Source organism: Bufo gargarizans, unplaced genomic scaffold (genome assembly GCF_014858855.1).
Source record: "Bufo gargarizans isolate SCDJY-AF-19 unplaced genomic scaffold, ASM1485885v1 original_scaffold_902_pilon, whole genome shotgun sequence".
In the NCBI taxonomy this organism is placed as follows: Eukaryota; Metazoa; Chordata; class Amphibia; order Anura; family Bufonidae; genus Bufo; species Bufo gargarizans.
Window position 1 is genome coordinate 126,012 of NW_025334749.1, and position 12,403 is coordinate 138,414.

The window sequence follows — 12,403 nt, forward strand, 5'->3', positions numbered from 1 at the left end:
TGAGGTTCTGCAGCAGCTAAGGTATGTATTATGTTTTTTCTGCAGCAGCTGAGGTGTATATCATAAGGGTTCTGCAGCAGCTGAGGTGTGTATTATGATGTTCTGAGGCAGATGAGCTGTGTATTATGAGGTTCTGCAGCAGCTGAGGTATGTATTATGATGTTCTGAGGCAGATGAGCTGTGTATTATGAGGTTCTGCAGCAGCTGAGGTATGTATTATGATGTTCTGAGGAAGATGAGCTGTGTATTATGAGGTTCTGAGGCAGATGAGCTGTGCATTATGAGGTTCTGCAGCAGCTGAGGTATGTATTATGATGTTCTGAGGCAGATGAGCTGTGCATTATGAGGTTCTGCAGCAGCTGAGGTATGTATTATGATGTTCTGAGGAAGATGAGCTGTGTATTATGAGGTTCTGCAGCAGCTGAGGTATGTATTATGATGTTCTGAGGCAGATGAGCTGTGCATTATGAGGTTCTGCAGCAGCTGAAGTGTATATTATGAGGTTCTGCAGCTGAGGTGTGTATTATGAGGTTCTGAGGCAGATGAAGTGTGTATTATGAGGTTCTGAGGCAGATGAAGTGTGCATAATAAAGTTCTTCAGCAACTGGGGTGTGTTATAAGGTTCTACAGCAGCTTAGGTATGTGTGATGAGGTTCTGCAGCGGCTGAGGTGTGTATTATAAGGTTCTGCAGCAGCAGAGGTGTGTATTATAAGGTTCTGCAGCAGCAGAGGTGTGTATTATAAGGTTCTGCAGCAGCTGAGGTGTGTATTATGAGGTTCTGCAGCAGCTGAGGTGTGTATTATGAGGTTCTGCAGCAGCTGAGGTGTGTATTATAAGGTTCTGCAGCAGCTGAGGTGTGTATTATGAGGTTCTGCAGCAGCTGAGGTGTGTATTATGAGGTTCTGCAGCAGCAGACGTGTGTATTATGAAGTTCTTCAGCAGCTGAGGTGTGTATTATGAGATTCTGCAGCAGCAGAGGTGTGTATTATGAGGTTCTGCAGCAGCTGAGGTGTGTATTATGAGGTTCTGCAGCAGCAGACGTGTGTATTATGAAGTTCTTCAGCAGCTGAGGTGTGTATTATGAGGTTCTGCAGCAGCTGAGGTGTGTATTATGAGGTTCTGCAGCAGCAGACGTGTGTATTATGAAGTTCTTCAGCAGCTGAGGTGTGTATTATGAGATTCTGCAGCAGCAGAGGTGTGTATTATGAGGTTCTGCAGCAGCTGAGGTGTGTATTATGAGGTTCTGCAGCAGCAGACGTGTGAATCATGATGTTCTCCAGCAGCTGGGACACAACTGTATAATATATGGGGCAGCTATGAAAGAACCTCTTGTTACAAATAGAGGGCACACCACGTCTCTCAATCAATTTTCCTTGAAAGTGATCCGCTTCTGTATAAGAAGATAAGCAGCGCCTATGTAGCGCCGCTCATCTCTGTATAATCATCAGGTTCTGACAACAGATGATTGACAGACAAGTCAGATCTGTTACTGACACCTTGTAAGGTTGTAGGTCAGACAGCTCACAGGACCTCTCAGACGACATGAAATATTCACAGACAGCTGCTCATTTCCTTGCTTGCTTTTGCTTTGCGGCGTGCTGGTGTCTGGAATTGTTTACTGACGTGTCATTTTCTTCTTACAAGGAGATATATGTTCAGTCATTTACTGATCTCTGATAACAATGCCTATTGTGTGGATTCAATCATAAAAGAAACTGCAGCACTCTCCAGCCTTGTTCTTTCAAAGTTTATTCACCAAGACAATGCGACGTTTCGATCTGTGCGATCTTTCTCAAGCTGGAGTGCCGAAGGCTGCTGATCCCTGGTCTATAAGGTATACTGCCATGTACAAGGAAGAATACTGTGCAGTAAATTCTGCAACAATAGGGTACCCTTTAGCTTCTGAATATTCTGGACTATTAGACAGTCATGGGGAAGTATAGAAGCTCCAAAGAGAGAGAAGGCAGACCAAAATAAAAATCCATTCTGCATCCCTTTTATGATCCATGTAGTACTAGATTTCTCCTGCAGTAGTCGCTGTTGGGAAATATGTTTGGCTGCCTGCATCTGGTCCTAGCAATAGCAGCCAAATTCTGAAATGGGCTCTCCAGTTCATAATACCCTTTAAAGCCTTTTGTTTTATTTTAAATGTATGTAGGATAGAAAAAATAAATAAAGACTAAACCTCATTAGGAACTTTCACTGTATTATAAATATTCTTACCAAGAGAAGAAGCTTTTTATTACAGCAGGCAATTGTGTCCTGACCTCAGTATATATTGCCTTCAATACATTTCCTTCAATAAGGAATGCAAAGAGGGAAATGTAAATAAACCAAAAAAAATTGTACCAAAAATGAGTGTACTACACTTCTCTTAGTTACAGCACTACCATGCTGGTTCCTGCACTACACTGCTCCTGGTTCATGCACTACCATTCTGGTTCCTGTACTACACTGCTCCTGGTTCATGCACTACCATTCTGGTTCCTGTACTTAACTTCTCCTGGTTCATGCACTACCATGCTGGTTCCTGTACTACACTGCTCCTGGTTCATGCACTACCATTCTGGTTCATGTACTTAACTTCTCCTGGTTTCAGCACTACAATTCTGGTTCCTATACTACACTGCTCTTAGTTTCAGCACTACCATTCTGGTTCCTGTACTACTTCTCCTAGTTTCAGCACTACCATTCTGGTTCCTGCACTACACTGCTCCTAGTTCCAGCACTACCATTCTGGTTCCTATATTACACTGCTCCTTGTTCCAGCACTACCATGCTGGTTCCTGTACTACACTGCTCCTGGTTCATGCACTACCATTCTGGTTCCTGTACTTAACTTCTCCTGGTTTCAGCACTACCATTCTGGTTCCTATACTACACTGCTCTTAGTTTCAGCACTACCATTCTGGTTCCTGCACTACACTGCTCCTAGTTCCAGCACTACCATTCTGGTTCATATATTACACTGCTCCTTGTTCCAGCACTACCATTCTGGTTCCTGCACTACAATGCTCCTGGTTCATGCACTATACTTCTCCTGATTCCTGCAATACCATACCATTCTGGTTCCTGTACTACAATACTCCTGGATCCTGCACTACAATTCTGGTTCATATACTACACATCTGCTTCATGCATTACAATGCTCTCAATTCCTGCACTGCAAAGCTCCTGGTTTGTGCACTGCACTTTCTCCTGAATCCTGCACTACACTTCTTCAGGTTCCTGCACTACCATTCTGGTTCCTACCAAAAATTAAAATCTGTTTTCTCAGCATGCATGTAAGCTGAAGGAGATCCCTCTCCTGGTTCCTGTACTACACTTCTAGTTACAGCACTGCCATTCTGGTTCCTGTATTACACTGCTCCTAGTTATAGCACTACCATTCTGGTTCCTGTACTGCACTGCTCCTAGTTATAGCACTACCATTCTGGTTCCTGTACTACACTGCTCTTAATTACAGCACTACCATTCTGGTTCTTGGGCTACACTTCTCTTGGTTACAGCACTACCATTCTGGTTCTTGTACTACACGGCTCCTAGTTACAGCACTACCATGCTGGTTCCTGTACTACACGGCTCCTAGTTACAGCACTACCATTCTGGTTCCTGTACTACACTTTTGCTAGTTGCAGCACTACCATTCTGGTTCCTGTATTACACTGCTTCTAGGTATGGCACTATCATTCTGGTTCCTGTACTACACTGGTCCTAGTTTCAGCACTACCATTCTGGTTCCTGTACTACACCTCTCTTAGTTTCAGCTCTGCTATTCTGGTTCCTATATTACACTGCTCCTAGTTGCAGCACTACCATTCTGGTTCCTGTACTACACTGCTCCTAGTTACAGCAGTATCATTCTGGTTCCTGTACTACACTGCTCCTAGTTACAGCACTATAATTCTGGTTCCTGTACTACACTGCTCCTGGTTCATGCACTATACTTCTCCTGATTCCTGCAATACCATACCATTCTGGTTCCTGTACCACAATTCTCCTGGATCCTGCACTACAATTCTGGTTCATATACTACAGTTCTGCTTCCTGCATTACAATGCTCTCAATTCCTGCACTGCAAAGCTCCTGGTTTGTGCACTGCACTTTCTCCTGAATCCTGCACTACACTTCTTCAGGTTCTTGCACTACCATTCTGGTTCCTGCACTACACTTCTTCTGGTTCCTGCACTACCATTCTGGTTCCTGCACTACACTTCTTCTGGTTCCTGCACTACCATTCTGGTTCCTGCACTACACTTCTTCTGGTTCCTGCACTACCATTCTGGTTTCTGCACTACACTTCTCCTGGTTCCTGCACTACCATTCTGGTTCCTGCACTACACTTCTTCTGGTTCCTGCACTACCATTCTGGTTCCTGCACTACACTTCTTCTGGTTCCTGCACTACCATTCTGGTTCCTGCACTACACTTCTTCTGGTTCCTGCACTACCATTCTGGTTTCTGCACTACACTTCTCCTGGTTCCTGCACTACCATTCTGGTTCCTGCACTACACTTCTTCTGGTTCCTGCACTACCATTCTGGTTCCTGCACTACACTGCTCCCGGTTCTTGCACTACACGTTTACCAAGCTTGTAAGGCGATTGCAGTATATTGCAATCGCCTTACAATTTCTTTCTCGAATGAATGACATCATTAGGTTGCAGCATGGGGTGGACCGTACCTCAAAAGGAATCAGATATCGCAATTTAAGGCTATTTGGGATAGGTGGTTAGACACCCTGGGATTACCACATTGGGCACTATCTGAGATTAGAATGTTTACTGAGTATGGGACCTCCTAATATGTCAAACTTTCCGAGAGCTGTGAATCTAGTCTTTCATTGACCTGCTCTATTCCATGGACGATGATTTCATTTTTATGTGAGAAATGTCTTACATATATATGTATGCTGGATGTGCTATCCTAATGGTTTTTCTTTCTTTTTTTTTTTTACATAACTGAATTTATGAACAGCATGGCTTTTCACCTGAGGCCGTATCTTATGATTTGAGATATAGCTTGGCTGTCTCCTCCTCACTTTGTATGAGGGGTGGGGGGGATGGTGAGGCTTCTGTATTTTCTTTATGTATAATTTTTATGAAAATGTTTTAAAAATGATCCCGGAGTCCCAGAAAAGATGGCAAACCTCCTTAATGCCGCATGGAAGACTGCTTTCTTGTGGAAAGTTTCCCACCATGAACTTTAAATGTAAAAATATAGTACATGACAATCTCTTTCTAACAAAGCCAGAACCAGCCCTGCACCTCACATGGATCCAGAGATCTCCACATTTATTGCTTCAATTGTTCTGCTAGATTTATTTCAAGCCTGCAGCTCAGGGGCGTGTCCTTTCTCAGGGGGTGTGTCCTGTCTGCTGCAGCTGGTGACAGTTGAAGGGTGGAACTGAGCATGTGTGAGAGCAAACAGCAGGTGGTGTGAGAATGCCCAGGCCCCTCCTTTAGAGCATACTTACCTCCCTCCCTGACACCCGCTTCCCTATGCATCCCTGCATGGCTGCCGCTGCATCTCCCCGTCGCGTGGATCAAAACATCTGGTGACTGGGGGGTGCAGCTAATAGCAGGCCGCGACAGTGGTCAGCCTCCCTAGCAGATGTTTTGATCACCGGATGTTTTGATCCACACGACGGAGAGATGCAGCGGCGGTCGTGCAGGGATCCAGAGGGACGCGGGTGCCGTGAAGCAGGTAAGTATGCTCTAGAGGAGGGGCCCGGGCATTCTGGGTGTCTTTATAGGGATTGGATAAACCCTTTAAGCCCCTAGACGGGGATTTTGTCTTCACTACAGGGAACACTCCAGACCGCTACTTCTTGGAGTAGGCTCTATGTTATGTGAATGGCTGCTGACCCATGGAGGCCAGAGACATTGATTGGTGACAGGCAAACTCAGAATCAATAACAGGCTGAGGTCAGGGCAGGCAGAGTTCATGCAATTCCGTGAAACAGTCCAAAAGTCAGGGCAGGCTGCACAAGGTTAGTACGGAGAACAGGCATAGGTCAAGTCAGGCAGCAGAGAGTCATAATCAGAGGATCAGGCAGAAGTCAGTACACAGGCAGACATGGACTGCAGCTACTTTACAGGCTTTAGTAAGCTAGTGGGACCTACCAAGATCTGTAGAGACCACATTGCTCAGGCAGGGGGTGTAGCAAGCAGCCCAGCTAATATAGCAGAGCTCATTAGCTCATTAGTCAAGCAACTGAAAACCGGGTCAGAAAGGGGATTTAACCATCGCAGTGCTGCAGGAAAACATCTGTCCAATACACACACAGGTCTTGCAGCCGTACTTCTCCTGCATAATGGGATGGTGGAGGGAACAGAGCGCTGCCATGACACTTTAACCTGTATGCAGGGGCGTAGCTAGAAATGACTGGGCCCCATAGCAACATTTTTTTATGGGCCCCCCTCTCCCGGATCTCCCACCCCCACATACCTCTCAGACCCCCACCCCTTCCAGAGCGCCCACCCAAACACCCTTCCAGGACCTCCCACCCCAACATCCCCACACCCCTCCTAGACCTCCCACCCTAAATCTTCCACCGCCAGTCCCCAGATATAATGGTCCAGACATCAAGTGTCCTGCTCCCCCCTCCTGCCTATATAATGGTCCAGACCTTCAGGTTCATGCTTCCCTCTACTCCCCATATATAATGGTCCAGACCTACAGGATCCTGCTTCCCCCTACTCCCCATATATAATGGTCTAGACCCCCAGGATCCTGCTTCCCCCTACTCCAAATATATAATGGTCCAGACCTCCAGGCTCCTGCTCCGCCCTATATAATGGTCCAGACCTCCAGGGTCCTGCTTCCCCCTCCTCCCTAAATATAATGGTCCAGTCCTCCAGGGTCCTGCTCCCCCCTATATAATGGTCCAGACCTCCAGGATCCTGCTCCCCTTCTCCTTAAAAATAATGGTCCAGACCTCCAGGGTCCTCCTCCCCCCCTTCTTAAATATAATGGTCCAGACCTCCAGGGTCCTGATCCCCCCCCCCCTTCTCCTTAAATATAATGGTCCAGACCTCCAGGATCCTGCTTCCCCCTACTCCCAATATATAATGGTCCAGACCTCCAGGGTCCTGCTCCCCTCTCCTCCCTATATAATGGTCCAGACCTCCAGGGTCCTGCTCCCCCCTAGATAGAATGGTCCAGACCTCCAGTGTCCTGTTCCCCCCTATATAATGGTCCAGACCTCCAGGATCCTGCTCACCTCTTCTTAAATATAATGGTCCAGACCACCAGGGTCCTGCTCCCCCCTCCTCCCCAGATATAATGGTCCAGACCTTGGGGATTCCACTCCCCCCTCCTCCCCAGATATAATGGTCCAGACCTCCAGTGTCCTTCCCCCCCCCTATATAATGGTCCAGACCAGACATCCAGGGTCCTGCTCCCCCCTTCTCCTTAAATGTACTGGTCCAGACCTCCAGGGTCCTGCTCCCCCTTCTCCTTAAATGTACTGGTCCAGACCTCCAGGGTGCTGCTCCCCCCTCCTCCCCAGATATAATGGTCCAGGACTCCAGAGTAAGTTTTACCAGTCCCAGAGTCAGCCAGCCCTCACCTCACAGCCACTTGAACGTCTGCGCGCCCACACTCCAGCAGCGTTGCCAGGCCCAGCAGCACGCAGCTTCGCTGTACGCTCCGCTGTACGCTCCGCTGTACGCTCCGCCTCCTCCACTTCTGGCCAGTTGGACTGCCACCCGGACTGGGAGTGGGACCACTCCATATCCTCATTGCAGGTATGCCTCTCTGCCTCCGGCCGCGCCCTATCGCACCGCCCACAGCCTGCAGGCACTGCAGATAGCGCTTTCTCTGTCTGTCCTGGAGGGGCCTGCGACCCCTGTAGCTACGCCACATGAATAAAAAAATTATAATAATCCTTAGCCGGCGGCCCGGGCCCCCAGTGGCGTTGGGCCCCATAGCCATTGCTATGGCTGCTATGGTGATCCCTACGCCCATGCCTGTATGACTCAGTCCCAGAGCCCAAATGTCCACTGAAGAGGTGCGACGCATCACAAAAAGGGATTTAATGCATCACAAAAGAGGTGCGGCCTAAATGTAAAGGGTACATGGTTTGAAAAAAAGAGGTACGCTAAAAAGTGCTAAAAAAACCCTCAGAGGTGCACCGCACTCCACCACCAACCAGAACATGGCTGTGGAAGGTAAGAAAGTATGAAATAAAATGGACAAGTGTGATATGGTTGCTTGAATTTACAGGTCTGAAGCCTGAGGCTGCACTACTGATGCCAGCACTTCCTGTTCTGATTTCTTTCAGGTCTGGTGTCATCAGAGAGACCTTGTGTGGATGTAAAGTATATCGGTGTCCCCATATAGGCACACAGCACAGTCACTATCTACAGATATTGTTGTATTTGGTGATTTGGATCCATATAAGTTCATGACAACACCGCCCCGGACACAATGTGCAAATGTTTGAGGTTGTCACCGCTCTTCTGAATATTATTTGAAGGGAAATTTAAGAAGAGAGAAACAAGGCTAGTCGGGAGAAGTTATCATTGGTGCTATTTTGGGGTATGTGTGACTTTTCGATTACTTTTTATTGCATTATTTGAGAGTTAGAATAAACAAAACACAGCAATTTGGGCTCTTTTAAAGTTATTTCCTATTTTTTGCGCTGCTCGCCGTTTGCAAAAATGTGTTTTTATTGTATAGGTCGTTGTGAACATACCAATATATATTCGTTTGAAATATTTCAAGCAACTTTTTTGCATTTTGTTTTTAAAAAAACTTTTTCTAAAGGCATTGTTAGGACCCTGACTGCCATCGTAACACCTGGGCACTCCACGGGTGGCAATGGTGTGAGAGAGGGCGCTCCCTCCCTAACATTGGGACTTGGTTAAAATATTTTTTCTTTCCAAAAATAAATTTACAGTGCATGTATCCAGTGAAGACCACTAGAGGGCAGTGCTGTCTATGGAACTGAAGGTAACCAGCGCTCACTAAATGACGACCTGCCGTCAGCGCTGAGCACACAACACCCTAGAGTCCTTGTAATGATGTATAAGTCGCCTGGCATTTTTATTTCTTTATTAATTGATTGATTCATTTTACTCACTTATATAGCGCTGACATATTCCGTAGCACTGTAGAGACATTACCATCACTTGCTGTCCCCAGTGGAGCTCACAATCTAAGTTCCCTATCAGTATGTCTTTGAAGTGTGGCAGGAAACCGGAAGGAACCCACGTAAACATGGGGAGAACATAAAAACGTATTAATTCATTAAAATCTACCTTCACGGAAAGCAGGAAAGGGGCTTAAAGTGGCTGATTCATTATGACAGCTCTTTCTGAAAGTCAAGCAGCAGGTCTCCTGAAGACCAGCTTCTCATCTGCTTCTTTCCACGGATGATGGGAGTGGTGCTGAGCTATAAAGGAATTGCTGGTTATGCAGTTTTCTAGGATATTACTCAAGGCTCAGGAATGTGAACATGCACTTAATTGCTCACCGATTAATTCCTAAGTAACTAATTAGCTCTGTTGACATTTTAGAGGAGTTGCACATTCAGCAACTTTCCTGCCACACATCATGCCGAGGGTTGAAGGTCGCCGCGTAGGCGTGATCACATAATACACGTTGCTAAACAAAAACCCGAGTAAACCCATGAAAATCGAACAGCCCTAACCTTACCCCCATTGTTTCCTTTCATTGTCCTCATTGCCACCTTTTGATTTTTAGAGTAGATTTCTCCTGCCTCTGCCATCTTGAACGTAGAAATCCCTGGCTGTAACTCCAGTAGGACCACATGTCCCCTGATGTCTAGGCACCACAATGAGAGGTGGATAGATCATGTTTAGGCATCATGCACATGGCCGTACAGTTTTCTGCGGTTTGCAAATCGCGGATCCGCATAACATGGATACCGGCCGTGAGTGCTCTGCATTCTGTTGGACGGAAGGTCTGGCCCTCAATAGGCCAGTCCTATCCTTGTCTGTGATACGATACAAGAATAAGACATGTTTTATTTTTTTTGCGGGGCTGTGGAACGGAGGTACATTGAAGTGAATGGGTCCACATGCGACCCTGAAAAAATACGGCTCGGATGCAGACCCAAACAACGTTTGTGTGCATAAGGCCTTATCTAAAGCAAATGTTATACAGGCTATTCCAAACTGCAAACAGGATGCGGGAGATATGAGAATGTAGGACTAAGGCACAGGAGAGGCTGCAGACTGCACCTGCGCAGCAGCATTCATGCCGCAGGCAGCGTGGTAACTCTAACCAAAAGGGCAGAGATGATTGGTTGTTGATAAGCTTACATATTCTATGGGAAACAGGAAGAAAAATGGAGAAGATTCAGTGATAACAGCAGAATGCTGAGGACAGAGCGCAGAGGGCTTTAACTACTTCAGCTCCACTAGCTTAAACCCCCTATATGACCAGGCCACTTTTTACAATTCTGCACTACACTACTTTCACGGTTTATTGCTTGGTCATGCAACTTACCACCCAAATGAATTTTACCTTCTTTTCTTCTCACTAATAGAGCTTTCATTTGGTGGTATTTCATTGCTGCTGACATTTTTACATTTTTTTATATTATTCAAAATTTATCGAAATTTTTGCAAAAAAATGAAATTTTTCACTTTCGGTTGTAAAATTTTTCAAATAAAACTACATTTCTATATACATTTTTCTCTAAATTTATTGTTCTACATGTCTTTGATAAAAAAAAATGCAATAAGTGTATATTTATTGGTTTGGGTAAAAGTTATAGCGTTTACAAACTATGGTACAAAAATGTGAATTTCCGCATTTTGAAGCAGCTCTGACTTTCTGAGCACCTGTCATGTTTCCTGAGGTTCTACAATGCCCAGACAGTAGAAACACCCCACAAATGACCCCATTTCGGAAAGTAGACACCCTTAGGTATTCGCTGATGGGCATAGTGAGTTCATGGAAGTTTTTATTTTTTGTCACAAGTTAGCGGAAAATGATTTATTTTTTATTTTTTTCTTACAAAGTCTCATATTCCACTAACGTGTGACAAAAAATTTAATTTTACATGAACTCACCATACCCCTCACGGAATACCTTGGGGTGTCTTCTTTCCAAAATGGGGTCACTTGTGGGGAATTTATACTGCCCTGGTATTTTAGGGGCCCTGAAGCGTGAGAAGTAGTTTGGAATCCAAATGCGTAAAAAATGCCCTGTGAAATCGTAAAGATACTCTTTAGAATTTGGGGGGCCCCTTTGTGCACATAGGCTGCAAAAAAGTGTCACACATGTGGTATCGCCGTACTCAGAAGAAGTAGGGCAATGTGTTTTGGGGTGTGTTTTTACATATACCCCTGCTGGGTGAAAGAAATATCTCTCTAAACGACAACTTTTCCTATTTTTTTATACAAAGTTGTCATTTGACAGAGATATTTCTCTCACCCAGCATGGGTATATGTAAAAATACACCCCAAGCACATTGCCCTACTTCTCTCGAGTATGGCAATACCACATGTGTGACACTTTTTTGCAGCCAAGATGCGCAAAGGGGCCCAAATTTCAATAAGTACCTTTTAGGAGGGCATTTTTTAGGCATTTGGATTCCAGACTTCTTCTCACGCTTTAGGGCCCCTAAAATGCCAGGGCAGTATAAATACCCCACATGTGACCCCATTTTGGAAAGAAGACACCCCAAGGTATTCCGTGAGGAGCATGGCGAGTTCCTAGAATCAATTTTTTGGGGCACAAGTTAGAGGAAAATGATTTTGTAAGCGAAAAAAAACATTTTCCGCTAACTTGTGCCAAAAAAAAAATATTCTAGGAACTCGCCATGCCCCTCACGGAATAGCTTGGGGTGTCTTCTTTCCAAAATGGGGTCACTTATGGGGTATTTATACTGCCCTGGCAGCGTGAGAAGAAGTCTGGAATATAAATGTGAGTTCATGTGAGATTTTATTTTTTTGTCACAAGTTAGTGAAAACAAACAAAAATCAATTTCTGCCAACTTGTGCCAAAAAAAAAAAAATTATCTTCTATGAACTCGCCATGCCTCTCAAAAGTGATCTTTTTATAGCGCCGCATCGATTTTACGGTGTTTTTGCAGTGATCAGAAAAAAAATTATTTCTGTCACTGCGGTGGGGTGGACTGAACGCAAGTGTGCGCACAAGATCAGGCCTGATCGGGTAATACGGGGGTGACATCCCACTTGACTTTACTATAATTTAGCCAAATTCTACCAGACTTTCACATGAGGTTCACAAGAATAAGCCCTGATTATATGAGGCACCCAGAAAATAAGAAATGAAAGACCACCAGCATTTAAAGGGAGTCTGTCACCAGGACATTCATGGTTAGACCAGTGACACTGCCTTGTAGTACTAGCTAAGCTGAATGTAATGATTCCTTTCACTTATCAATCCATTGCTAATTCTA

At 45.2% G+C, this 12,403-nt stretch overlaps 1 protein-coding gene across 1 annotated transcript in view; it reads right to left on the reverse strand.

The window, feature by feature from the left end:
- The window catches only part of LOC122924215 (chloride intracellular channel protein 5), a 110,383-nt gene that overhangs the window by 77,670 nt on the left and 20,310 nt on the right, over positions 1-12,403 (reverse strand). The gene's annotated exons all lie outside the window — the stretch shown is intronic.